General features: G+C 45.3%; 1 protein-coding gene and 1 non-coding gene across 2 annotated transcripts in view; one reads left to right on the top strand and one right to left on the bottom strand.

The window, feature by feature from the left end:
* The window catches only part of BLTP3A (bridge-like lipid transfer protein family member 3A), a 120,718-nt gene that overhangs the window by 12,365 nt on the left and 83,533 nt on the right, over window positions 1-24,820 (top strand). The window lies entirely within an intron of this gene.
* On the bottom strand, window positions 1,170-1,273 carry LOC114007056 (U6 spliceosomal RNA). Its single transcript, XR_003548710.1, has one exon. It is a non-coding gene; the product is annotated as a U6 spliceosomal RNA (small nuclear RNA).

Genomic DNA, 24,820 nt, shown 5'->3' with positions numbered 1-24,820 from the left:
TTTTTTTTTTTTGAGAATTTTTGCTATAGGGCGCATGCACTCACCAGACAGACAAAGACAGAGAGACACAAAGCGAGAAATCATCCCCTAAGGGGGATGGCCATGCTGCAATCCCTTCTCCTCCATTTTCTTCTCAGGATCTTGGGCATGCACGCACACGTGCTCAATGTGAGTTTTAAACAAAACACTGGGTCCGGGACGTGAACCGCGGTCGACTACATGGGAGTCCAGCGACATAGCCATTACACTAACTGCTGGTCCCCTTATTAAACTTTTAAAAAATAATTATATATTTAATTTTATTCACTTATTATCATCATTATTATTTTTTTAACTTGACCAGAGAGAGACAGAGAGAGAGAGAGAGAGAGAGGGAAAGTGAGAAAGCAGGCCGCCAAGTCCAGGACTTGAACCATGGTCGGCCATTTGGGAGTCCAGCGCCTTAACCACCATGCTAACTGCCGGCCCATTCTTAAACTTCAACAGCGAGATGAAGTTGAATGTTTTTGCTTAGTACCTAAGGAGGGAAGGAACAAAAGATTATCCCCTGTGTCATCTTTTTCTTTTTTATATCAAGGTGTACTACAAGGAGGAAACTTTGATCTCAGCATAAGCGAAATAGCTGAAGGGTCAAAACATGGTTTGACCTTTAGAGGATTTCCTTATGTAGAGTTGAAGAAGATAACATAATCATATACTATAGTCTTTTTTTTTTTTTGGAGAGATTTTCACTGTAGGGCACATGCACTCGCCAGACAGACATAGAGAGACATAGAGACAGAAAGCGAGAAATCACCCCCCAGGGGGAATGGTCACGCTGCAATCCCTTCTCCTCCATTCTCCTCTCGGGATCTTGGGCACGCATGCACACGCGCCCGGCGTGAGTTCTAAGCCACCGGGTCCGGGACACGAACCGCGGTCGACTACGTGGGAGTCCAGCGACATAGCCATTATGCTAACTGCTGGTTCCCTATACTATAGTCTTAAACAAAAATTAGACTTAATTTACTTACCCTCACCTAGTATGGAATCTGGTTGAACAGTAATCTTGAGTATGGCATTAATCACTGAACAGATTCTTTTCTTTTAATCTATTTTGTTTTTTATTGATAAGCAAAATAATTAAAGACAAAAACACAACAACCTTAGAGTTGGAACAGCAGTAAGTGAAAAATACGGACCGCGTCAGGAATTTGCGTGTCATCCTTCCACAGGGGCCAGGCTAATCTCTGTGTCATTTCAGCGTTAGTATCTGTGCAGCTGAAGCCAGCACGTGAATGGCTGCTTTTCATCACAGCTCTGTTCTTGCTCTCCACTGGCGTGTGGCCCCTGCAGTAGTGGGGTGTGCTTTGTGGCTGCGTCCGAAACCAGAGTTTGATGACGCCTGGGGTAAAATGGGTGCATGCGTAGAGTGGGAGAAGATACATGGAGTGAGAGTGCATGGGTGAAACTCAGGTAACCCGAGACTGGGGAGGAGCTGGAGCAGAAGGGCAAGGAAATCAAATCAGCCAGTATCAAGGGGGCAGAGGTGCTGTGGTTAAGACGCTGGACTCCCACATGGCCGACCACGGTTCAAGTCCTAGACCTAGCAGCTTGCTCTCTTACTTTCCCTCTCTCTCTGTATCTCTGTCTGGTGAGCATATGTGCCTATAGCAAACTAAAATAATAAGTTAAATAATTCTAAAAAAAAAATAAGAGGCCTTTCATTCTGTGTGGTTAAGGCAGTAGCTGCTGCATGTGCCAGTACCGAGGACGTTTTCCAATATGTGTAAGCATTAGAACCAGTCAGTACTTCCAGTCAAGGGGAAAACAAGTCTGCTTGCCACAGAAATAAGGAACAGGTATATTATAAAGTAGTTGTTAGGTCGACTTCGTTTTATTTACCGTGATCAGTTACCGTTTTACATGTGTGCTCAGTCTTTATAGCGTGTTGGTTATATGTAGCTCGGCTGCCAGCCCATCATTTAAAACATTATAGAGACCATCGATGCGAGGTATTAATATATTTAAGTCTGACTTCACGGGAGGGGTATGTTCCCAAAACTTATTTCCAAGTTTGGACTTCAGAGTGTGTCGTCTACTACTACTACCCAATTGTTTTCTAATGTTAGTGTCCTAAGTTAGCTCCCCACAGCCAGAATGGGTTAGTTATATGTAAATCAAATTTACTATTAGATGGAGTTTTGGAACTTGGTCATTGGGAAACTATTTGAAGGAATGGAGGAGTCTTAAGGAGAAGAAAGTATTTCCCTTCCCATTCCTTAAGTAAAAATTACTTACTTAAGATCAGTTAGATCGGAACCAGCAGTTAGCGTAATGGCTATGTCGTTGGACTCCCATGTAGTTGACTGCGGTTCAAGTCCTGGACCCGGTGGCTTAAACTCACACTGGGCATGTGTGTGTGTGTGCCCAAGATCCCGAGAGGAGAATGGAGGAGAGGGGATTGTGGTGTGGCCATCCCCCCTGGGGGGGTGAGTTCTTGCTTTCTGTCTCTTTGTCTCTCTCTGTCTTTCTGGCGAGCACATGTGCCCTATAGCAAAAACCTCCCCTCCCCCCCAAAAAAAATCAGTTAGATCATTATCTCACCGAGAAGGTTTTTGGCTGTCACTGTGCAATGGGTGTGACCAGGTTTTGATGAGCAGGAGGCCAGGCATGTTGGTGTCCTGCACTATGTGAAATAGTCTCCCATAAAGAAGCACTGTGCCTTGTCTTTTTGACTTTTAAATATTGTTAGATGTTTACCTAGGCAGATTGTTTTGTTTGGATTTTATGGGCCCAGATCTGTTTTATATAAAAAAGCAAAGTATCACACAACCTTAAAGTACAAAGAATGTTCCAGGACTACAACTTCCATGGTGGAAGATTGTTTTGAGCTTTACCAAGAGTTGGCCACCATTTTGGAAAATGCTGTCATTCTTGGCTTTGCCAGTCGTGCTATTGGCGTTACCAATACGATAAACCTGTGTATGTGCACGTTTGTAGCTGACCTAATCCACACATGGGTGCAAGCATCCGACAGCTCTGTCTTTTAGTGCACTGGTGTTGGAGCATTTATAGTTAGAATACAAATGTTTTCTTTTCTTTTTTTTTTTTTTGAGAGGTTTTGACCAGAGAGGGACAGAGAGAAAGAGAGAGAGAGAGACAGAGAGACAGAGAGAGACAGAGAGACAGAGAGAGAAAGCAGTAGTGAAAACATGTTTGTCTTTTTGTTTATTTTTAAAGAATTATTTATTTAATTTTACTTATCATTATTATTGTTTTCAGTTTGCTACAGGGCACGTGCGCTCACCAGAAAGAGACAGAGAGACGGAGAGAGAGAGAGAGGGAAAGTGAGAAAGCAAGCCACCAGGTCTGGGACTCAAACCGCCGTCGGCCATATGGGAGTCCGGCACCCTAACCACCACACCACCTGCTGGCCCCTGTATGTCCTTTTTCTTAGACAAATCTATTTTTGTCTTTCACTTGATCTTAGACAAAAAGCTGAGAAGCAGTTGTTCCTCTCTTTTCTTCATTCATTTATTCATTCATCTTTGTGTTTTCAACTGGGGGGAAAGAAGGGGGACACATTTCATTTGAGGTCGATGGGAAGTTAGAGTCCTGGCAGTGTATCGTAGCACGTCCTTTTGCTGAGCCTCAGCAGCGCCTCTTACCCATTCTCTTTCTTTCAGGCAGTTGGCTGTGGCTCCTTAGCCCAGGTGACACCAGGCAGGTCGAGCTGCATGAGCAATGGGGCTGAGTTGAGAAGCAGCAGGGCATGTCCAACGCTGCGTACGGTTCTGTCACTAGAATGTGGGCTTGCAGGCTGAAACATGGCTAGGAAGGGTACTGGGAGGGCAGAGAGCCTCGATCCCAGAGGTCTGTGCTGTGCCGGGGGTCTGGTTAGAACTCGGGTCTCCGTTGCCGTAGTTCTCGTTGCCTTTGCCTTTGCCTTTGCCCTGAGACTGTCGGAGCTTCTCCAAACTCCTCCTAACCTTGACTGTGAAAAGTCAAAAAGAGGGTGTGGCGTTACCAAGTGTGAGTTCTTGAGATAGACTGCCGGCTATTGTGAACTCGCTCTGTGACCCTAGGAAGGTGTATGAGCTTTCTATGCCTCTGTGTCTCCTTCTTAATACCAGTCTTTATATCATGGGGCCATTGATAAGAATAAATTAATTAAAATGTATACAGTGCTTAAAGCCTAGAATCAAGTAAGCATTATTATTTTTTAAAGAATTATTTTATCTAACTGTATTTATTTATTTATTTATTTATTTTAATTTGTCCAAATGGTGCTTGTTTCTTTCCCTCATGAAAGAAAGAAATTAAAAAACGAACAACAAAAAAACCCCCAATTCTCCTGAGCTACTGATTTTCACAGCTTCTCAATCTACATGTACTCTGAAATCTCCCACTTCCCGCCAAATGAGAAAGCAAGCTGCCAGGTCCAGGACTTGAACCGCGGTCAGCCAGGGAGTCCAACACCCTTCACCACCACGCCAAAGTAAGCAATTATTAAATATTAGCTATTGGGTTGGCCCATGACCTAATAGTTCGGGCAACTGGATCCTACAGGGCTGAGTGGTTCGAATCTTGGACCTGGCAGCATGAGGGACATGCTGGGTGCATGTGCATGTACGTCCAGGATCCTGGAAAGGAGGAGGAGGCACTGGGGCATGGCCATGTACCAGGGGAGGTGCTTTCTCTCTCTCTAGTGAGTACATGCACCCTCTGTAAAAGAAAAAAAAATAGTTAGCTATTGTTATTAATTCTTTTAAAAAATGAGATGGAGAGAGCATATATACATTTGTGAAGAAGAGAGAGAGAGATTTTCTTTCTTCAAAAGAGATTTTTGCTATAGGGCATGTGTGCCTGCCAGAGAAACAGAAAGTGAGAACTCATCCCGCAGAGGGGATGGCCACACCACAATCCCTTCTCCATTCTTCTTTTGTAATTTTGGGCACACACCTACACATGTCCAGTGGGAGTCTGGGACTCGATCCATAGTCCCCTGTGTAGGAGTCTAGCGACGTAACCAGTATGCCATCTGCTGGTCCCAAGATAGATATTCTCGACAGGGTCTATGCACCCCAAGTCCTCCTGCCCCAGCCTCCAGTTAGCCAGGAATACAGGCCTACACCAGCACAGCTGGTGTGTTGGGGTCAGACCAGGAGCCAGTCCTGGGTCTCTGTGCAGCCCCAGCGAGTGCAGAGTGGCACCCTTCTGTTTGTGCCCCCATGGCCAAGCCTGTTCACTATTATTTAAAATAGTTTTGGGCTTTGCCGTGTCTGCATGGGCAGTCTGGGCATGCTGGTTAGAGATCAGGTTGGTAGGCTCCTGACTGGGCCAGGTCTTCCTCAACATGATGGGTGTGTGCTTCCCATGATCCTGCCTGGGGAAGGATCGTCATGTGGAGACCCTGCCACAGGTGTCTCTGTCTCTGTCTCATATGAAGGAAATAGGTGAATAAACTTTGGAGAACAGAGATTTTTGTTCTCAGAAAAGTATCATTCTTGGGACCAGCAGTTAGCGTAATGGCTATGTTGCTGAGCTCCCACGTAGTTGACCGTGGTTCGCGTCCCGGACCCAGTGACTTAACTCAAGCCAGGCGCGTGTGTGTGCGTGCCCAAGATCCCGAGAGGAGAATGGAGGAGAAGGGATTGCAGCGTGGCCATCCCCCCTGGGGGGTGATTTCTCACTTTCTGTCTCGGTCGGGAAAGCACACGCCCCCTATAGCAAAAACCTCTCAAAAAAAAAAAAAAGTATTCTTTTTCATTTTTCCTAGATGTTAGTTTTATTATAAAAACTAGATAGAGCTTTTAAGCATGTACTAATTTCCCTCTTTCTGTCTCTCCTTTTAAAATACTTTGCACTTTTTTTTTTTTTTTTTTTTTAATTATCAGAGGGTGTTTGCACTCACCAGAGCGAATGCAGAGGGGAACATCCCATAATGATGTGTGGTCACACTGCAGTCCAGTCCCTTCTGTTTCTCCATTCTGTTGCACGTAAAGCTGGCATGTTTTTCAAGCCACTAGAGCTGAGATGTGAGCGGCGTTTGGCCGTTTGCGATCCGGCTCCCGTAACCGCTAAGCTCGGGATTGTAATGCACTTGTTTTTAGTTGCCAGGAGGCACGCATGCTCGTCAGTAAGAGAGAAAGAGGAGAGGAGATAGAGGGGGAGAGAGAGAGATGGAAAGAGGAGACGTGCTTTCAAGCTCCTGGGGCAAGGAATTGAACTACAGTCTGCCATGTGAGATCTGGCTTCCTTAGACACCACGCTGTGGGGCCAGCCCTGCACCCTCTGATTATCTCTAATGGAAGGGCTGTGCCATCCACCTTAGCCTCACAGGGAATTTATTTCCGTATTTATAGATGACACTTGTACCTCGTTTAGCATGCCTGACTAATCAGACATACTATACCTGGTTTGCAATGTGTGGAAGAATGTGGATAGATTACTGGATGTATCTTTCAGTTCAGTCCACTTTTTGGCAGTTTTTATTGATTTATTTAGGTTTTTGCCATAGAGCACATGTGTTTGCCAGAGTGAGAGAAAGACAGAGAGAAAGTGAGAAATCAGCCCCGTGGGAGGGTGGGCATGCCTCAGTCCCTTCTCCTACATAATCCTGGGATTTTGGACGTGCACACACTCGCACCATGATTTTCAAGTCCCCAGGTCTGGGACTCGAACGGCAGTTGACCACGTGGGAGCCCAGCACCTTAACCACCATGCTACCTGTGATTCCTTTGCTTTATATTCTTACCAGTTCATTCAGTAAACATGAATTGAGCATCCGTAATCCTGACTTTGTGCTGGATACAGACTAAATGATACAGTTTGAGCCTTTAAGTATGTCATATTCTTTAGCGTTAGAGACCTCTATTTTAAATTTTATTTATTAGTTTATTTACTTTATTTGCTATAGGGCATGTATATTTGCCGGAGAAAGATAGCGAGAAAAAGTGAGAAAGCACCCGTCTTCATACTCCTCTCGAGATTTTGGGCAAGTGCACACATGCACCCGGCCTATTTTTCAAGCTGCCAAGTTTGGGATTTGAACCGTGTTGTTAGCTGTGTGGGATCCAGTTGTCCTTACCAACGTGCTACTGGCTGGGCCCTTTATTTTAAACTCTTCTTTGCATCCTGTACAACTCCTTTAGGTGGTGCGAACCAGCTACACCCAGGCATTGAATGTGCCACGCCCTTGGGTATGTGTTCTTTGAGTCATCTGTGAAGGGGAGACAGTTCAGAGGTCGACAAGGCTCCCCGTTCATTGGAAGGTGTAACAGTCTGATTCTGAGCAGCCTTTGCCTTTTTTCATTGCCAGAGTGTGTGCACTTCCTTGAGAGAGGCAGAAAGAGTAAGAGGGAGAAAGAGCCACCCCTGTGGGGCGTGATCCCACTGGCAGTCCTCTCTCCATTTTTCCACCCTGCTGGGATTTGGGGCATATACACAGACGTGCCCGGCATGTTTTTCAGTCTGCTGGGGTGGAGATGCCACCATGGACAGCTGTGTGGGATCAGCTCCCTTAACCACTAGGCTACAGGGCTGACCGTAGTTTTTGTCTCCTAAAATAAGCATATGTGTTCATCAAAATTAGTGCTGTTCTGCTCAGAACTTAAGGACAGCCTGAGTGTATGATATGACTTCCCTTTTCCTCAGTTTCCTCCTTGGGCAGTTTTCAAAGGTCAGATATTCTATATGTTATACTTCCCTAAATAGCTGTTTGAGATGATACCATGAAAAAATGCCCATTTTTATTTAATGGTGAAAACCAACAATTCTTGGTGGAATCGGCCTTTCTTTTCTGAGCATTCGCAAGTGCATCCTCACTTTGGATAATCCAGAGCCTGTATGTAGTTTTTAAAATCAGAAATATAATATCCAGTGGGGCCAGCAGATGGTGTAGTGGTTACCTGTCTGGACTCCCTCATGGTCAACCATGGTTTGAGTCCCGGACCTGGTGGCTTGAAAATCACACTGGTGTGTGTGTACCCAAGATCCCCAGAGGAGAATGGAGGAGAAGGGATTGTGGCATGGCCATCCCCCCTGGGGGTTGATTTCTTACTTTCCCTCTCACTGTCTCTCTCTTTCTCTCTCTCTCCCTGCTACCCCCTCCCATAAGCACTCATGCCCTAAGGCAAAAACTTCTAAACAAAAACAAAAACCAAAAAATCAAAACAAAACTGAAAGAAATATTGAGACCAGCAGTTGGCATAATGGCTATGTCGCTGGACTCCAATGTAGTCGACCGCAGTTCGCGTCCCGGACCCAGTGGCTTAAACTCACACCAGGCACGTGTGCGTGCGTGCCCAAGATCCTGAGAGGAGACTGGAGGACAAGGGATTGTGGCGTGGCCATCCCCCTGGGGGGGGTGATATCTCGCTTTCTGTCTCTCTGTCTCTCTCTGTCTGTCTGGTGAACGCATATGTGCCCTATAGCTAAAACCTCTCCAAAAAAAAAAAAAAATGCAAGAAATATCCAGATTTCATGAATTACTGCTCTAGACATAAATTTGGGAATTGTCAAGAAGTGAAAGTAAAGGAAATTAAAGTGAATGTGCTAGAATAACAGGAAATGTGCCTGACCAAGTGAGACCTGCCAGACGTGGGTCGTGAGTGGCGGCGACTTCAGGACCGGTGTTGGGAGGGAACGTGGGTCCTGATCGCGGTGGAAGCTCAGTGGCCGAGAATGAAGAGCGAGCAGAGGCGGCCACCTCAGTCAGTCACCGAGGAGCTCTAAGTCCTAGCTCCAGACTGATCAACGAAAGGGTATCTCGTTAGGTGTAGATGACATCACAGCGGGACTCCAAGCCGTCAGATATGTGACAGTGAGGTTATGTGGGGTGAGTTACAGTGAGGAGGCCACATGTCTTGTGTGGACTGAATTCTCAGTACTCAGTTCTGGGAAAGAAGACTGAGACAATACAGCGTATTAGGGCTTCAGCTCCTTAGGCTCGGTTTTAGCAACACTCCAGGTTTAAGAATGGGATTAGAAAGTTCACCAAGACCGTCGGAATTAAGGAAATACCGGGTCGTCGGAAAAGTCATGACACATTTTTGCATAGAAAAACACATCGTGACGTTTGTGGTGACCCCATAGAACCTCTGCAGAATTCTTGTTCTATGGACTGGGCTGGTTTTTGGATGGGGTTAAATGAGCGTCCTGCAAGTCACGGACTACACAGCTACCGTGGATGTGGGAAATGTGTGCAGTTAATTACAGTTTAGGGTGCAAATCGGGACTGTGTCCATGCAGGGAAATTTGGCAATGTCTGTCAAAATATAAAATTTTACTCCTACGGGTCTGTACTTCAGAAGGAGTTAAATAAGTGAGAAAAACCTATGAGACTATTTAATGTAGCATTACTGATAAAATAGTTGTAAATGAAACTTTATTAACTGCCTCTGTATGAAGATGTAGTTTGTAAAAATCATTCCAGTTATTAAAGAGCATTAACAAGTTTGACAATATGAAATGCTCAAGATAGACTTTTAATTAGAAATAAAAGGAGACCAGCTCCGTGGCCTAGTGGTTGAGGGAGCTGGATCTCACATGGCCTACTGTAGATCAAATCCAGCCTCAGTGGCTTGAAAAACATGCTAGTTGCCTGTGTGCGTGCATGACCAGGCCGTGCATGACCAGGCTCCTGACAGGACGGAGAAGTGAGAGAAAGGGTAATAGTGGAACCATGCCTCATTAAGGGGTGCTTTCTCCCTTCCCTTTCCCCCCTTTCCTTCTGTAGCAAAAATAAAACAAAAGCCAAGAAAAGCAATAATAAAATTATTTAATGAAAGCAAATTTTAGAAGAATATATGTAAAATAATTCTATTTTATACATCTTTCTATATAGATATATAATTCTATGTAGTATAAATCATTTTCTTTTTATTCCCCTTTATATTCTTTTGACTTTTTATAATGAACACTTCACCGGGACCAGCAGTTGGCATAATGGCTATGTCGCTGGATTCCCATGTAGTTGACCGCGGTTTGAGTCCCGGACCTGGTGGCTTAAACTTGTGCCAAGCGTGTGTGCATGTGTGCCCAAGATCCATGGAGGAGAAGGGATCGCGACATGGATATCCTCCCCGGGGGTGTGTGTGTGTGATTTCTCACTTTCTGTCTCTCTCTCTTTCTGGAGAGCGCATGTGCCCTATAGAAAAACCTCTCAAAAATAAATAAATAAATAAACCAAAAAAATTAACACTTCACCAGAAAACCAAGAGGATGACCTGCCCATTTGTCATTCTGCTTTGAGAGGGTGTATTTGTGTACATCTGGCTATGTGTGTTTGGCAATTCATGAAATGGTTGTCTCTTGGGGAGCACCTAGAACAAATGAAATCTAGTAGAAAAGGTTTCTACTTGTAATCATAGAAGAATATTTTGTATTGCTTCTTGGCCTTTTGACTAAGATTGAGTATAGAAGAATATTTTGTGTCAGACTAATCCTCTCTTAGATAATGATTATGAATTCTGGATAATGTATAAAAACAACTATTTGAAGACATTGGAAAGTGATCAAATCAGTCAGATGGTGACAGGGAACTTGAAAAATGGGGACTGTGGGACTAGCAGTTAGCATAATGGCTGGCGCTGGACTCCCATGTAGTCAACTGCAGTTTGAGTCCCAGACCCAGTGGCTTAAATTCACACTGGGTGCGTGTGCATGCATGCCCAGGATCCTGAGAGGAGAATGGAGGAGAAGGGATTGCGGTGTGGCCATCCCCCCCGGGGGGTGATTTTTCACTTTCTGTCTCTCTGTCTCTCTCTGTCTCTTTGGTAAGTGCACATTCCCTGTAGCAAAAACCCCCCCAAAAAAAAAAAAAAGGAAAGAAAGAAAGAAAAGAAAAAGAAAAATGGGAACTGTGATGGGTAAAATCTTTTTTTAAGAAGGAGTTTGGGGGGGCTGGCAGGTAGTGTGGTGGTTAAGGGTGCTAGACTCCCACATGGCTTACTGCAGTTTGAGTCCTAGACCTGGTGGCTTGCTTTCTCACCCCCTCTTCCCTTGCTCTGTCCCTCTCTGGTCAAATTAAAATAAATACATAAATAAACAAAATTAAATAAAATAATTCTTTGGAAAAAAAGGACTATTCTCTGCCTAAAATTCTTTAAAACAAAAAATAAGAAGAGAGAGTTCTGTTATAGGGCACATGCACTCTCCGGACAGTCAGAAAGTGAGAAATCACCCCCTGGGGGTATGATCACACCACAATCCCTTCTCCATTCTCTTCCTGGGATTTTGAGCACGTATGCTCATGCACCCAGTATGAATTTCAAGCTGCCAGGTCCTGTACTCAAACTGTGGTTGGCCTTGTGGGAGTCCGGCGATGTAACCATTACGCCATCCTCTGGTTCCTCCTTTATATAGCTTTTTGCCGGAGGATAATCCCCATTTTGCGATATGGTTATAATCCATAAAGAGTTCATACTCTTGGGACCAGCAGTTAGTGCAATGGCTATGTCGCTGGACTCCCATGTAGTCAACTGCAGTTTGAGTCCCAGACCCAGTGGCTTAAATTCACACTGGGTGCGTGTGCATGCATGCCCAGGATCCTGAGAGGAGAATGGAGGAGAAGGGATTGTGATGTGGCCATCCCCCCTGGGGGGTGATTTCTCGCTTTCTGTCTCTCTGTCTCTCTCTGTCTTTCTGGTGAGCATACGTGCCCTATAGCAAAAACCTCCCCCCCCCCCAAAAAAAAGAGTTCATACTCTTTAGGATTAGAGACCTTTATTTTCTTCTTCTTTTTTGCTATAAGGTGTGTGTGCTCACTGGAAAGACTCAGAGAGACAAGGAAAAGTGAGAAATCATCCCCCCTAGGGGTCATGGCTTCACCACAGTCCCTTCCTCCATTCTCCTATCCAAAAATCCCTTCTCCTCCATTCTCTTCTTGGGGTTTTTGGCATGTTCACACGAGTGCTCAGCATGTTTTTCAGGTTGTCGGTTCTGAGATTTGAACCACAAGCGATCCAGTGCTACCTGCTGGTTCCACCTTCATTTTTATTTTAAATTCATGTATCCTCCACAACTCCCTTACACGATTTGAACTCACTAGCCCTAGCCAGTTAAATGGCTTCATGGGTGGTGGCTAGAACTCAAGCAACAATCTACAGTCAGGCTGGCTCCACGGCACAGTGGTAATGTGCTGCTCAAGAGAAGCCAGCTCCCATAGGGCACCTGTGGTTTGGGTCCCCAACCTGGACCCCCCATCCATGCTGAGAACATACATGAGGTTCCACGATCTGACGGGCTGGAGGACTGGGAGGAGGGGAATCGCCGTGTGGCTTAACCCTGTGGAGGGTGCTTCTACCCCACCCCCTCTCACATGCACGTGCTTTTATCATGAGGGCAGTCGGAGGGTAGAGTTAGGTCTAAAGAGTGGTGAGAAAAAGGGGGGAATCTCAGAAAGAAGGAATTAACAGGGGTAGGAGACTCAAATGTGCTTCTGAATTGTCCAGGTCCTTTTTTTTTTTTTTTTTTGGGCGAGGTTGTTGCTATAGGGCGTGTGCGCTCGCCAGACAGACAGAGAGAGACATAGAGTCAGAAAGCGAGAAATCACCCCCCAGGGGGGATGGTCACGCCGCAATCCCTTCTCCTCCATTCTCCTCTCGGGATCTTGGGCACGCATGCACACGCGCCTGGCGTGAGTTTTAAGCCACCGGGTCCGGGACACGAACTGCGGTCGACTACGTGGGAGTTCAGCGACATAGCCATTACGCTAACTGCTGGTTCCCTGAACTGTCCAGGTCCTTGACACACGAGGAAGAAGAGTCCATGGGGCCTAAAACAGCAATGGTTGAAAAGTTGAGAGATTGAATTGAGATCCAGCTGCTTCCCATTACAGGGAAGACTGAGCTTAGAGAATGAAATCGGCCAAGTTAATTTCCCAGTGGGACAAAATTCAGCCGCCTTTTGAGGAACACTGCCAGAATTTAGTTTCCACAGTGTCCAGTATACAGTAATAAACTCCTAGGTTCATAATGAAGGAAAATGCCTCTCCAAAGAAAAACAGTCCATTGAAATTGACCCTAGGATGACTGAATCTTGGAGTTATCAGACGAGAATTTTAAAACAAATTTGGTTAAATAGAGGAATAGATGGAGAATCTCAGCATAGAAATGAAACTTTAAAAAAGAACCAAAGGTAAAGTCTAGAACTTAAAAGTAAAAGTCAGTGTCTAAAATGCAAAATGTATTGTACTTACCCAACAAAAGCCTGGAGGTGGCTAGAGAAAGGATCACTGGGAACCAGCAGTTAGCGTAATGGCTATGTCACTGGACTCCCGTGTAGTCGACCGCAGTTCAAGTCCTGGACCTGGTGGCTTAAAACTCACGCCAGGCGCGTGTGCGTGCGTGCCCAAGATCCCAAGAGGAGAATGGAGGAGAAGGGATTGCTGTGTGGCCATCCCCTGGGGGGTGATTTCTCGCTTTCTGTCTCTCTGTCTCCCTCTCTGTCTGGTGAGCGCATGAGCCCTGTAGCAAAAACCTCTCCAAAAAAAAAAAAAAAAGAGAAAGGATCACTGATCTTGAAAGTCGTGGAATTATCCTCTGCAAGTAACAGGGGAAAAGATTGAAAGACAACATTGAACAGTCTCAGTGACATAGGCCAGGATTAATACATATGCAGTTGGAATCCTAGGAGGAAAGAGAAAGAAGATGAGACAGCTATCTGGCCGATTGTGTTTTCCAAATATGGCTGCATCTTTATCTGTCATCCTATCTGCTCTTCCTGTGACCATAGTGGCTTGTAAGTGGCAGAATGGGGGGGAAATGATACTTACGCTACATGGAACAACATTTTTTTTTTTTTTTTTTTTTTTTTTTTTTGAGAGATTTTCGCTATAGGGCATGTGCATTCACCAGACAGACAGAGAGATAGAAAGCAAGAAGTCACCCCCCCCCGGGGGGGATGGCGATGCTGCAATCCCTTCTCCTCCATTCTCCTCTCAGGATCTTGGGCACGCACGCACATGCACCCAATGTGAGTTTAAGCCACCGAGTCCAGGACTTGAACTGCAGTCGACTACATGGGAGTCCAGCGACATAGCCATTACACCAACTGCTGGTCCCTCAGCATAAAGGTTCTTCTGTTAACAAGCCTGATCTTAGGCATTCCAACCCAGGGGCCATCCCTGTGAGTGAAGAAGCCTCTAGATGATCCCAACTCCCAACCACTCATATGTATATCCTAGCTGAGGCCCCAGATAGCACAGATCACAGAAACACCATCCCTGTTGTCCCTTTAATGAATTCTTTTTTTTTTTTTTGAGAGGTTTTTCACTATAGGGCGCATGTGCTCACCAGACAGAGAGAGAGACAGAGAGACAGAAAGTGAGAAATCACCCCCCAGAGGGGATGGCCACATCACAATCCCTTCTTCTCCATTCTTTTGGGATCTTGGGCACACATGCACACACGCCCAGTGTGGGTTTTAAGCCACCGGGTCTGGGACGTGAACCACGGTCGGCTACATGGGAGTCCAGCGACATAGCCATTACGCTAACTGCTAGTTCCCTCCCTTTAATGAATTTCTAACGCATACAATATGTCAGCTTACTAAAATGCTTGTTTTATGGCACTAGGTTTAGAGGGTTTTTTATATGCAGCAATAGGTAACTAAAACAAGACAGAATAAAATATTTGAAGAAATAATGGCTGACGACTCAATAAAAAGCCATTTGCACATGGGCAGAGTATATTGGAAGGCTCTTTGTTTGTGTCCTGGTGGCTGCAGACCAGGGGACGGGGTGAAGGTCACAACGTGAAAACACTGGCGAAGATGCCCACCCCGTTCTCCATGACCCCCAGGAGATGAATAAGCTTTAAAAATGGTGCAGGTTCTGAATAGATGCTTCTCTAAAGAAATACATGAAAGGGTGCTCAGTATCGTTAGCGAGGAAGGAAATGCGAATCAAAAATGTCACCTCACACTCACTAAGAATGACTGTGATAAGGACAGGTAATAGCAAGTATTGGAAAAGATGTAGAGAATTCGAAATACTTATACACTGCTGGCGGAAATATAATTGGTGTACTCACTTTGGAAAACAGTCTAGCAGTTTCTCAAAAAAGTAAAACAAATGACCGAGTGATTCCACTTCTAAGTATAGACTGAGAGAAACAGAAGCATATGTTTATCCAAAAACTTGTACATGTGTGTTCATAGCAGCATCGTTCTCAATAGCTCAAAAGTGGAAACAACCCAAGTGCCCATTAGCTGATGAACATAGAAACAAAATGTGATATTTCTATATAACGGGGTATTTTGGGGCCATGTAAAGAGCAGGGATGAACTTTGAAAGCATGCTACGTGAAAGAAGCCAGTAACAAATGAACATACATTGTATGATTTCTGTTATATTCAATATCCAGAATAGTCAAACTGATAGAGACACTTAAATAATGATTGTCTAGGTAGGGGAGAAATGGGGACATGGAGAGTGATAGCCAAAGGGTATGAGTTTTCAGTAATGAACATGTTCTGGGACCAGCTGTTGGCGTAATGGCTATGTCGCTGGACTACCATGTAGTTGACTGCAGTTCAAGTCCCGGCCCCTGGTGATCTAAACTCATGCCAGGCGCCTGTGCGTGTGTGCCCAAGATCCTGAGAGAAGAATGGAGGAGAAGGGGTTGTGTGGCCATCCGCGCTGGGGGGTGATTTCTCGCTTTCTGTCTCCATCTCTCTGGCAAGTGCACACGCCCTGTAGCAAAAACAAACAAACAAACAAATCTTCAAAATAAATAAATAAAATAAAATAAATAATTCTTAAAAAAAAAAAAAAAGGAAAAAGACAGATGTCTTGTGGTGTATCCTGGAACCACAGGGTATATATTTTCAACAGATGCCATGCAATACTGCACTAGAATAACGTAACCCTACCATACAAAAACAAATGACATAGAAACGAAGACGATCTAGAATGGCCAGAATTGAAAAAGAACAAGAAAGGACTTTCACTGCTTTAATATTTAAAATGAAGCTATGGGAATAAAACAGTAGGTATTGGCATGACTAGATGTGAATCTGGTGAACTGGACGGACAGTTTGGAAGTGAGCCACTGTATAAGCTGGACCGCAGATCGCGCAGCGGCAGTTAAGAACCCAGCATTGTAAATAAGGAATCTAGAAGGGGAGATAAATCTGCTGTTAGGAAGGCGTGTAATCTGTTCATGCAGAAGTTTTGAGGGTACTCATAAAACCCGTCAGGTGGAATGGCATGTTTCTTTCTAATGGATACATATTTTTTTCTTTATTCACGATAGCGCACGCGCGTGCAGAGAGTGTGAGAGAGAAAGCGAGAGCTGAGCGCCCTCCATGGGGCCGCCCAGCCGTGATTCCCCTCCTGCAGCCCTCCAGCTCAGTGGACCCTGGGCATGCACACGCAGGCCCAGCACGGTTCCAGTGAACCGGCCGGGATTTGAACTGCGGTCAGGAATGACATGTTTCACAGGCTACCCGGTGTGCCGTAGAGTAATTGTTCCGTTTTGTTTGGATGGTGAGGGGATCCTGCTGTCTCAGCTAGCTGCTTCAAAGTGTGTTTGGCTTTGCTTGAAGAAAAGCCTGAATAGCGAAAATACAGTCACGCCCTGCATTTTGACGCTTCAGTCAATTTTTGGACCGCACTTAGGACAGAGGTGTAAGGAATACAGGCTCTGCCATGGGAGCCAGGTGCACACTGGGCCACACCGTCTTCGTGTGCGTGCGTGGACTCCGCGAGAGTCACACAGCGATGAAATCACCTTGCGACACATTTCTCAGAATGCACCCCTGTCATTAAGCAAGTCATGACTAGCCTTCCCTGTAGATTCGGGCAGGTAGTTTAGAAGCCAGAGTCTGGGCTGTTATCATCTCCTCAGTGGAGAAAAATCGTGTCGGAAGCAAAGTGTATTTGCAGATCTTTTGATCTCTCCAGTGAGGCTTAACTTCATGGGGCCTAGAGCCCGCTGCTTATTGAAACTTACATCCTTAGTGTGCAGGTGCTGGAACACGGGCGGGGTCGTGGGAGTGTTGAGTGGATGCCGTGCTCAGTCCATTTCTGTCATTGCCTTAGTCCCAGCTGTACCGTCGAAGAGCGGAGACTCTTGGACAAGTCATTTAATTTGATGGCCATTTGTCCCCTCATTTGCAAATGACAGATTTGAACGGCATGATTAAGATCTCTTTTGACTCTGAAATTCCGAGAGACCCAAACATCTTAGAATTCTCACTCCTCAGCGTTGGGGTCCATTTCACGACGACGTGGCCTCTGGCAGATCGCAGTCCACAGAGAAATGAAGCTCATCAGGATCTGTTTTTCCAGCTTGACTTCATCTTAGCTTCTACACACTGTCACAGTCCCAGATGGCCAATGTTTTCCCACTTACCCCGAGTGGAATAAATAGCAGGCTGCCATTAGCCTTTTGAGCCATCCCGGACTCCGTGTGATGTCATCCTTAACTGGGACACAAATGCTGACGAAAGTTAGTGCCGGGGACCCTGGGGTCTCGAAAGAGAAGTACGCAGCATGATTTTCTCTAGGATTCTGTGTCCAGTGGCCACCTGTACACTGACCTGGCTATCGAGGGTGACGTTGCATGGCTGGGTTATCACCGCAGGGCTGTGGTTTATCCTTTGTGGGGACAGAGGCGTCGAGCTGTTGCTCTCTGTTTGGGGTAAGAGAGTCGAAACATGGACGTCTCACACAATTCTCAGAGCAGTGGTTTCCTTGCCTAAGCAAACACCTTCACGAATTCCCCCACAACAGGGCCGACGGACCACCTATTCTTTGTTATTGCTAGAAAATGCAGGCAAAATAGTTAAATCACTCTTACTGGCTTTTTTTGAGACACTCGTACAGTGGCGTCCATTTTTCTTTGCTTTGTAAATATTGCTGTAAGATGCATGCACTTGCCAGAGAGAGCGGGAGAAAGAAGGGAAGGTGAGAAATCAGCACCCAGGGGCGATGGCCACACTGCAGTCCCTTCTCCTCCATTATCCTCTTGAGATTTTGGGGCACACACAGCCAACGCGTTTTTCAAGCCGCCGGGTGGGGAGCTCAAACTGTGAAGTGTCAGCCATGTGAGATCCAGCTTCTTTCACCACCCCACCACCAACTGGCCTGGTGTCCATTTTCCATTGAATTGTAAAAGCAAATGATAAACGGAAAAGTCAATATATGTTGTATCATCGTTGCTGTCCAGAAGGTCCAGCTGACCTGCCATCCTCATGTTGTTGTTGGCGAACTCTTGGTTGTTTAGTGCTATTCAGCTTTTGGTGATTATTTGTTTGTGTGTTTTTAAAAAAGAATTATTTATTTAATTCTATTTGTTATTACTATTATTTTTTATTTGACCAGAGAGAGACTAAAGGAAAACAAGAAAGCAAGCTGTCAGGTCCGGGACTTAAACCACAGTCGGCCATGTGGGAATCCAGCACCTTTTACCACCACGCCCCCTGCCGGCCCCATTTGTCTATTTAACCATAGCCTGATGGTAAAGAGCTTCCTATGGTCTCTTGATAGAGACTTGGTAGAGACTGGATGTCATGGTCGTAATGGTAGTATTAATAAATTAACCTTGGGCATCCTTTTTTTTTTTGGAAAGGTTTTCGCTATAGGGCGCGTGCGCTTGCCAGACAGACAGAGAGAGACAGAGAGACAGAAAGCGAGAAATCACCCCCCAGGGGGGGATGGTCACGCCGCAATCCCTTCTCCTCCATTCTCCTCTTGGGATCTTGGGCACGCACGCACATGCGCCTGGCGTGAGTTTTAAGCCACCGGATCTGGGATGTGAACTGTGGTCGACTATGTGGGAGTCCAGCGACATAGCCATTACGCTAACTGCTGGTTCCCAACCCTGGGCATCCTTAAGGAAGATTTCATTAATCTGATTGCATTGGTGAAGTGCAGAAAGAGTTCTCCCATTTTATTTTTAAGTTCATTTACTCATTTATTCTATAAGGAGGGTGGGGAGAGAAGACATGTGGGTTTGTGTACATATGTGCCCAGAGAGAGGGGGGGGACAGAAGGCATGTGTGTTTGTGTACATATGTGTCGAGAGAGAGAGAGAGAGAAAACATGCGAGCTTGTGTACATGTGTGCCTAAAATCCAGATGGGATGGAGAAATGGGAGAAAGAGAAGAGGGTCGTGATGTGATGGAAGATGCTGGCAGGAAGTAGGACCAGTGAACAGGTCCGGCTTCGTCCTCGGACTCTGCCTCTTCCCGCCCTGTTACAGGGCAGATGTGTATGGGCCAAGTTACTTCATATCTGGGTCTCACCTCTTCCTCTGTCCCTGGGGGTAATAATGCATACTTGAGGTGGGGTATTGCACAGATTCATTGAGATGCCGTTGTTCACCCTTTGTTCAGTGCCGACTTACAAGGTAAAATGTCGCCATCACCAGCAGTAGTTGGTTTCTGCTAGAGAAGGAAAAGGATGAAGCTTTTCCCTGCTTGTGTACAAAATAAATTGTATTAAAAATGATCTTTTGGGGGCCAGTAGGTGGTGTGGTGGGTAAGGCGCTGGACTCTCACATGGCTGACTGCAGTCTGAGTTTGGGACCTGGCGGCTTGAAAATCACCCTGGGCCCGTGTACACATGTGTCCAAAATTCCAGGAGGAGACTAGAGGAGAAGGCATTGTGGCGTGGCCATCCTCCCAGGGGGTGGTCTCTCACTTTCTCTCTGGCGAGTGCATGTGCCCTATGGCAAACACCTAAAAACAAAACCCCAAACTTTTCTTAGCTAATCTGTGAATATTGATTTTTGTCCTGCCTATAGGGCAAAAAACCATAAAATTGTTCTAAGTCATTGTGTCCATCTCCGCACTCTGTGACAGTCTAGGTAAAGATTTAGTCCCGTGAGACTGGTTAACAATTTTACCTAAAATCACGGCCTAGGGGCCGGGAGATGACATAGTGGTTAAAGTGCTGGACTCCCACATAGCTGACCTTGGTTCGAATCCCAGACTTGGCGGCTTGCCTTCTCACTCCCCCCCCCAATAAAATATAATAATAATAATAAATAAATAAAATTAAATCATAGTAGTAATAATAATAATAAAATCACAGTCTAGTGGGGCCAGCAAGTGGTATAGCCCAGTAGGTGAGAGGCCCAGATTTTGAGCTCGGGTCTAACTCTAAAGCTGTGCTCCTAACCACCAAGTCATACTAGGGGATGAAACTTTTTTTGTTATTGAAGAATGGATTTATGCATCTCTTTTTCCATCTATAACCTTTCATTTTCTCTTCTTTGAATCATTTTAGCTATTTAACTGAAACCTCAAACCATTCTCAAACTCTAACAAACTGAAAAATCACCTCGAGTTTGTTAAAAATGCAGATTCCTGGCCCAGCTGTGATAGTGCAAGTGGGGGACACCTCTGTGTGAGAGCTGAGGTCACGCTGGGGACCCAGATTCCGTTCCCAGCCCAGTCCAGACAGGCTGGAGTAGTGGCTCGAACCTGTAGTCCCACTGTCAACCTAAAAAGGAAGGCCGAGCCAGAGGCACCCAGTATGGAGGTTAAGACGGCTGGATCACACATGGCCAACTTCATGGTTCGAGTCCTAAACCTAGCAGCTCGAAAATTATGCCAGGTGTGTGTGCCCAAAATCTCGAGAGGAGAATGGAGGAGAGGGAGAATGATTTCTTACCTTCCCGTCCTCTCTCTTCCGGGTGAGCCCACATGCCCTATAGCAAACCAAAGTAATAATAATAATAATAATAATAATAAATAGCAATAATAAATAAATAAATAAATAAATAAAGGCTGCGGCAAAGCAAGTAAAATAAAACAACTTACTTGGGCCAGTTAAGACAGTTGCCTAGGCACCACAAAATCCAAGTTGTCTCGAATAACAGTTGCTGAAGTTTTACAGATTCCAGGATGACTTTGAAGCCAAGAGTTGTGAACGGCTGGGAGAGTAGCAAGGAGCCTTGTATGACAGAGAGCGGCCTAGTTCATGGTAAGGGGAGCGGCATGAACGCACGCTGAGGCTGGCACTTGGTTGTAACGGCAGTATGGATGGTCATAAGGCAGGAAGTCCAGTGAGTCTAGGTAATATCTCAAGATATTTTGGTTGCACATCCCTAAGAAAAACCGTTAAGATGTATGTAAGTTTTATTTTCTTTTAGTGCTGACTCAGGCAAAACTGGTCCATTTGAGATCTATCAGCTTCCTTAATGTTTCAGTTTGATGATGTGACATTTTAGCAGGAGTGACTCCATCTTGTCTGGCCTGTTGGGGCCTAGAGCAGGGGCTTAGTCCAAAACAATGGTTTCCTACAATTTTAATGTGACATTAGCTAACTGGGAGCTGGGCCACATGAATTACCACATGACAAGACCTTGTCGAATATACTTCTGTCCATCTCTCATATAAAGAAAATACAGGCTCTTGGGGTCGGCAGGTGGCATGGTGGTTAAAGCACTGGACTCCCACATGGCTGACTGAGGTTTGAGTCTTGGACCTGGTGGCTTGTTTCTCACTTTCTCTGTCTCTCTGGTGAGCACAAGTATGCTGTTTCAAATCAAAAGATAATAATAATGATAAATAAAATTAAATAAATAATTCTTTAAAAAATATAGACTCCTTACTCTGCTTCCCCATTGTGGCTAGCCATGTCTGGGGTATGGCCCCATATTCATTTTAAGATAAACATATCAAGAGGATTCATATCCTTGTGATCAGAGGACTGTAGTTTGAGATACATTGTTTTAAATACTGACAAGGTTAAGAAGAAATACAATACAATCTCATCTGATTTATTTAAAGCTTGAAAAAAATGACATTTTTTTAATGTGTAAGTGTAAATCGAGTTAAATTTGGGAAAGAACTCAATGTAGAAATTAAATATTTGGTATCTGATATAAGCATGCTGAGATTCTCAGCTCCAAGGCACTGTATAAAGTATTCTCGACTTTCTTTTTTTTTTAAATTTTATCTGAAGTATGTTCCTCTTTTTGCAGAGAGAGCATCAGCTTCAAAAAGTCCATGTCACTTCTCTTTAAAGTGGTGGTTTGTCGTAAAGAAGAGCAGCTTATTTTAATGGTCCTCAGCCTTTTCTCTGAGCCCTGCGCTTCAGAGAGGCCCTTGTTCTCATTCTTGACTATGGCTCACGCCTGGTAGCATTCTCAGCTGGGATAGGGAGTTGTCGAGTCTTACTGTTGGGTCATCAGGAAAGTCAGTGTAATGGCTGTGTCGCTGGACTCCCATGTAGTCCACCGTAGTCTGAGTCCTGGACCTGGTGGCTTAAACTCATGCCGGGCGCGTGTGCGTGCGTGCCCAAGATCCCTGGAGGAGAAGGGATTGCGGCGTGGCCATCCCCCTGGGGGTGATTTCTCGTTTTCTGTCTCTCTGTCTTTCTGGTGAGCACATGCGCCCTATAGCAAAAACCTCTCCAAAAAAGAAAAAAAAGAAAAGTCATGATGCATTTTTGCATAGGAAAACATAGAAAAGTGTATCGTGGCTTTCTGACAACCTAATAGAAGGTGTGAGGGAAAAGAGGAGACCTGCAGTCTTCAAAACTAATTTTATGTTTGTTAAAAATTTCTCAACTCTGGGACCAGCAGATGGTATAGTGGTTACGTTGCTGGACTCCCACATGGCTGAACACAGTTCAAGTCTTGGAACTGGTGGCATGCACACATGCCTAGCTTAAAACTCACGCTGGGCGCATGTGTGCGTGTGCCCAAGATCCCAAGAGGAGAGAATGGAGGAGAAGGGATTGTGCTGTGACCTTCGCCCTGGGGGGTGGTTTCCTGCTTTCTGACTCTGTTTCTCCACTGAGCACATGCACCCTAAAGCAAAATCTTTTTTTTTTTTTGACAGGTTTTCGCTATAGAGTACGTGCGCTCGCCAGAAAGATGGAGAGAGACAAAGAGACAGAAAGCGAGAAATCACCCCCCAGGGGGGATGGTCACGCTGCAATCCCTTCTCCTCCGTTCTCCTCTAGGGATCTTGGGCACGCACGCACACATGCCTGGCATGAGTTTAAGCCACCAGGTCCAGGACTCGAACTGCAGTCGGCTACATGGGAGTCCAGCAACATAGCCATTACCCCAACTGCTGGTCCCGCAAAAATCCTTCTTTAAAAAATAAATTCTCATCTCTAAGACCGATACTTCTAAAGGATGTCCTGCCTTGATTTCTGAGTTGGTAAAGCGTCCCTGAACACTTAAGAGTGGAGGTGGGGGGCCAGCCCTGTGTTTGGGAATTGTGGTGTGTGAGTCCCTGTGGAAGGTGATCCTCTTTCTTTGTCTCTCTCAATTTCATGTGCATGTGCTCTATCATGAATAACAAGAAAAAATGTATACAAAAGTAATTAGTTCCTTAAGCTCAGTGCTCCATCCCTAAGGACCTTGGACCCATTCCTGTTACTCGCGTGGCACTGGATGGGGAGGGGCGAGGAGAACGAATGCAGACTCCTGTACTGCTTACTGGGCCGTGAGTAAGTCTGGAAGTCTCAAGTTTTTTCTCTGAGCCAAGAGCCTTATGTGTTCTGCCAGCATCCACGAAACTGTAATGGGTTAATTATTAGCTTCTAAGTAAGGCTAAAGTAAAAGCTCAGACTCTTACACATACTTCTACCTTTATTTTCCCCTCCAAATTGACATTTACTGTTCATGAACCAACTTTATTCTCCGAAACAAAAAGACACGCTCTTTTCCTCTGAAAATGAACTTGTCGTGGAGGAAAGAGGATGCCTTCTTTGTCCAGAAGGAATGGCTGCCTACCAGGAAGCAGGACTGGATGTGAGCTTTGGACGCCGTGTGGGATCCAGCTGCTATTGGGCCACATTACTGCGGCACCTCAGAGCCAGTTTGAATTCAGTGCTTATTTTTCTTTTTAAAATTATTTTATTTATTTATTTATTATTTAAATTTAACCAGAAAGGGATATAGCAAGAGCGAATGCGGGAGGGGAAGTGAGAAAGCAAGCTCCCAGGTCCGGGACTCAAACTGCTGTCCACCATGTGGGAGTTCAGTGCTCTTAACCACCATGCCACCTGCTGGCCCCATTGCTTTTGTAGTAAACGATAAGCAATCCTGTGTTCTCTGCTGGAGGCAGGCATTATTTCATTCCTCAGAACTTCTTTCTGCAAACAGTCCTGAGAAGTGACTTGAGTAAGACGTGGTTAGGGCCGTGTGCTCTTGGCAAATTCCAGAAAGACATGCAAAAGTATGAGAGAGCTATGGGGGAAGCTCTCCTCACACTAAACACATGCAGTAAATAGTTGATAGAAGTCTTAGAGGGAACCAGCAGTTAGCGTAATGGCTATGTCGCTGGACTCCCACGTAGTTGACCGTGGTTCACGTCCTGGACCCGGTGGCTTAAAGCTCACGCCGGGTGCGTGTGCGTGCGTGCCCAAGATCCCAAGAGGAGAACGGAGGAGAAGGGATTGCAGCGTGACCATCCCCCCAGGGGGTGATTTCTCACTTTCTGTCTCTTTGTCTCTGTCTGTCTGGCGAGCACACATGCCCTATAGTGAAAACCTCTACAAAAAAAAAAAAAAAAGTCTTAGAGAAGTTTATTACGAAATATTTGCCAGACATGAGGCTGGCAGGTGGCGTGGTTAAGGGCGCTGGACTCCCACATGGCCAATCATGGTTCGAGTCCTGGACCTGCTTGCTTGCTCTCTCTCTTTCTCTCTCTCTCTTGCTCTGTTCCTCTCTGGTCAAAGTAAAATAAATGAAGTTAAATAAAATAATTCTTTAAAAAAAAGAAAAAAGAAATATTTGCCATACGAAAAGGCAGGGAGTAATATAAAGAACAGCATACAGTCCCCTTCCAACCTGAGAAATATGCGTTACCATGCAGTTGAAGCCTCCTTATCTATAGGTAACACATCCCTGAGTTCCTTGTT

Source organism: Tupaia chinensis, unplaced genomic scaffold (assembly GCF_000334495.1).
Source record: "Tupaia chinensis unplaced genomic scaffold, TupChi_1.0 Scaffold000116_1, whole genome shotgun sequence".
Lineage (NCBI taxonomy): Eukaryota > Metazoa > Chordata > Mammalia > Scandentia > Tupaiidae > Tupaia > Tupaia belangeri.
The sequence above is the reverse complement of the archived record's forward strand: the minus strand, read 5'-3'. Positions and strand labels throughout refer to the sequence as shown.